Raw genomic sequence first — 4,497 nt, 5'->3', positions numbered from 1 at the left:
ATGTGGAACCAAATCTACTTCCTCCAACAACCCTTTTCATCATCTAGGCTTCAGTGAAAAAACTCAGAAAAGGGTGTCCTAAATGGCACCCTATTCCCTTTATAGTGCACTACTTTGTGTGCACTACTTTTATATAGGCCTAATAGGAAATAGGGTGCCATTTGGGGGCAGTATGGAAGAACTTATTAGTTTAATCATTCACAGAGTTTGATTTGATCAGAAGTCACAATATTGTCTCAATATCTATTGACATTGTAGTGAGTAAATACTGTATGTGTCATCGTTCCCTTCGTGTTTAAAATAATCCCAGTGTACCAAACATCATAATCTCAGACTTGCAAAGCAAACGGACCAGTTTTCAGCAACTCACATTAATTTAATGACCAAAACATAAAATATTGTGCTTCATTTTATTAATTTAATAAATGCACGCAAGAAAATTACAAAACAATGATGAGAGTTTAAAAGGTTTTAACAACATGATGAGAGTTTAAAAGGTTTTTAACAACATGATGAGAGTTTAAAGTTTAAAAGGTTTTAACAACATGATGAGAGTTTAAAAGGTTTTAACAACATGATAAGAGTGTTAAAAGTTTTAAATCATGATGAGAGTTTAAAAGGTTTTAACAACATGATAAGAGTTTAAAAGGTTTAAACAACATGATGAGAGTTTAAACGTTTTTAAAGGAAGAGTGCATTGTGCAGTAGTGGTCAGGTCTCCAAAGGAGATGTGGGTGTGGAGTCAGGCGCAGAGAAAGCAAGTTTCCGAAAAGGGGGTTTTAATAAACAAGGTCCAAAGAACAGGAAACAGGACAACAACAGTAGCCTCAAACCACCTGTACAACAGGACCTAAAAACGCAACCCAAAACTGAATGACATCAAACGAAACAATCCGCACAAAACCCGGAAGAAATGGCAAGATTTAAATACCCTCCCTAATTTCCCAAATGGAACACAGGTGACACACAAGACAGACATAACCAAAGAAAAGTAAAAAAGGATCGGTGGCAGCTAGTAGACTGGCGACGATGACCGCCGAGCGCCGCCCGAACAGGGAGAGGAGCCACCTTCGGTGGAAGTCGTGACAGTACCCCCCCTTGACGCACGGCTACCGCAGCGCGCCAACGCCGGCCTCGAGGACGACCCGGAGGGCGAGGTGCAGGGCGATCAGGATGGAGGCGGTGGAACTCACCTAGCAGAGATGGGTCCAAGATGTCCCCCACCGGCACACAGCACCTCTCCTCCGCACCGTATCCCTCCCAATCCACGAGGTTCTGCAGGCCCCCCACCCGACGTCTAGAGTCCAGGATGGAACGTACAGTGTACGCCAGACCCCCTCGATATCCAGGGGGGCGGAGGGACCTCCCGCACCTCAACGTCCTGTAGTGGACCAGCTACCATCGTCCTGAGGAGAGACACATGAAACGAGGGGTTAAGACGATAGTAAGGGGGAAGCTGTAACCTGTAGCATACCTTGTTTATTCTCCTCAGGACTTTAAATGGCCCCACAAACCGCGGGCCCAGCTTCCGATAGGGCAGGCGGAGGGGCAGGTTTCGGGTCAAGAGCCAGACCCTGTCCCCCGGTGCGAACACGGTGGCCTCACTATGGTGGCTGTTGGGGCAATACGACCGCAGAAACCTGCCCACATCCTGGTTCACTCTCTCCACCTGCCCGTTACTATTGGGGTGAAAACCAGAGGTCAGGCTGATGAGAGACCCCCAGACGCTCCATGAACGCCCTCCAAACCCGGGAAGTGAACTGGGGACTCCGATCAGAAACTATGTCCTCAGGCACCCCGTGTGCCAGAAGACGTGTGTAAACAGTGCCTCCGCAGTCTATAGGGCCGTAGGGAGACCGGGCAAAGGGAGGAGACGGCAGGACTTAGAGAACCGAACCACAACGACCAAGATCGTAGTGTTCCCCTGTGACGGAGGAAGATCGGTAGGGAAGTCCACAGACAGGTGTGACCAAGGCCACTGTGTAACGGGGAGGGGCTGTAACTTCCCTCTAGGCAGGTGTCTAGGAGCCTTACACTGGGCGCACACCAAACAGGAGGAAACATAAACCCTCACATCCTTAGCCAAGGCGGGCCACCAGTACTTCCCCCTAAGAGCCCGCACCGTCCTATCGATCCCCGGATGACCAGAGGAGGGTAGCATGTGGGCCCACCTGATCAATCTATCATGAACACCAAGCGGGACGTACCTCCGACCAGCTGGACACTGTGGTGGAGGAGGTTCTAACCGGGACGCCCACTCGATGTCCGCGTCCACTTCCCATACCACCGGGGCCACCAGACAAGAGGCCGGAAGTATGGGGGTGGGATCGATGGACCGCTCCTCGGTATCATAGACACGGGACAGTGCGTCGGCCTTAGCGTTATGGGAACCTGGTCTGTTAGAAATGGTGAAACGAAATCTGGTGAAAAACCTCGCCCACCTTGCCTTAGATGAAACAGCCGTTCACCCGCCGCTCTGCCCTCCGGTGGGTGATCGAACACAGCCCGGAAGCGGCGGGTGAACTCTGGGTAATGGTCCTTTGCCAAGTCTGGGCCCTCCCAGACCGCATTGGCCCACGCCAGGGCTTTACCCGAAAAGGAGACGAGGAGGCTGACATTCTCCTCTACCGAGGGAGTCGGGCGAACGGTCGCCAGGTAAGCTCCAGCTGGAGCAGGAACCCCTTGCACCCGGCAGCCGTCCCATCGTACTCCCTCGGGAGCGCGAGCCGAATCCCGCTGGGACCGGACGCCGCCGGAGAGGGTGGTGGTGCAGGCTGGAGAGTGCCTGAAGACGGGGTAGGGAGGCCGCTCCTCTCTCAAATCTCCATTGTCGCCATCACCTGATCCATGGCTGTCCCCGACCGGTGTAGTACAGCTGAATGCTGGAGAACACGCTCCTCCATGGACGGGGCGTCCACTCCTGCTGACTCCATGATCGGGTGCGGGATTCTGTCAGGTCTCTCCAAAAGGAGATGTGGGTGTGGAGTCAGGCGCAGGAGAAAGCAAGTTTCCGAAAAGGGCGTTTTAATAAACAAGGTCCAAAGAACAGGAAAAACAGGACTACAACAGTAGCCTCAAACCACCTGTACAACAGGACCTAAAAACGCAACCCAAAACTGAATGACATCAAACGAAACAATCCCGCACAAAACCCGGAAGAAATGGCGAGATTTAAATACCCCCCTAATTTAAAAGGTTTTAACAACATGATGAGAGTTTAAAAGGTTTTAACAACATGATGAGAGTTTAAAAGGTTTTAACAACATGATGAGAGTTTAAAAGGTTTTAACAACATGATGAGAGTTTAAAAGTTTAACAACATGATGAGGTTTAAAAGGTTTTAACAACATGATGAGAGTTTAAAAGGTTTTAACAACATGATGAGAGTTTTAAAATGTTTTTAACAACATGATGAGAGTTTAAAAGGTTTTAACAACATGATGAGAGTTTAAAAGGTTTTAACAACATGATGAGAGTTTAAAAGGTTTTACCAACATGATGAGAGTTTAAAAGGTTTTAACAACATGATGAGAGTTTAAAAGGTTTTAACAACATGATGAGAGTTTAAAGGTTTTAACAACAGATGAGAGTTTAAAAAGGTTTTAACACACGATGAGAGTTTAAAAGTTTTAACAACATGATGAGAGTTTAAAAGGTTTTAACAACATGATGAGAGTTTAAAAGGTTTTAACAACATGATGAGAGTTTAAAAGGTTTTAACAACATATGAGAGTTTAAAAGGTTTTAAAGGGAAGAGTACATGTGCAAGAGGTAAAGTCAGAGGGGTTGTAAGACACTCCCCCTGTCAGTGTTTATAGAAACAAACAACAGAAAATAGAATCCTGATTATTAAAAGAGAAACAAAAGTTGGAAGATTCATACAGTGAATGTATTTGGTATGTTGTTCAGATCCTATCCATTTCATGTCAGACCAGAATAAAACTACAGTCAAACAGGTTTCCTATTGTAGATATATTGTAGACATGCACTAATCCTAATTCACTTTAATGAATAACCACTTGGGTATACAGTACAAAAAACATTAAAATATTACAAAGTCCTGTGCACACTTTTGTATTTTTTTAGGTAGCCTAATGCTCTGTATTGATCCTATCGTACATACCTAACCTGAAGTACAGTGCCTGTTTTGTGCTAACATCCCACTCCTTGTACTCAGTGTCATATGCCAAACAAGCTATATCAAATCAAATTCTATTGGTCGCATACACATATTTAGCAGATGTTATTGCGGAAGTAGCGAAATGCTTGTAGCACAGGTACAAGGAGTGGAATGTTAGCTAAAAGAGACTGGTACCAGGCTAGAACAAGGAGTGGAATGTTAGCATAAAACAAACTGGGACTAGCGCTAGAACAAGGAGTGGAATGTTAGCATAAACAGACTGGTACCCAGGCTAGAACAAGGAGTGGAATGTTAGCATAAAAGACTGGTACCCAGGCTGAACAAGGAGTGGATGTTAGCATAACAAACTGGTACCT

The sequence above is a fragment of the Salvelinus sp. IW2-2015 genome, unplaced genomic scaffold (genome assembly GCF_002910315.2).
Source record: "Salvelinus sp. IW2-2015 unplaced genomic scaffold, ASM291031v2 Un_scaffold1708, whole genome shotgun sequence".
NCBI lineage: Eukaryota > Metazoa > Chordata > Actinopteri > Salmoniformes > Salmonidae > Salvelinus > Salvelinus sp. IW2-2015.
This window is presented reverse-complemented; position numbering follows the sequence as displayed.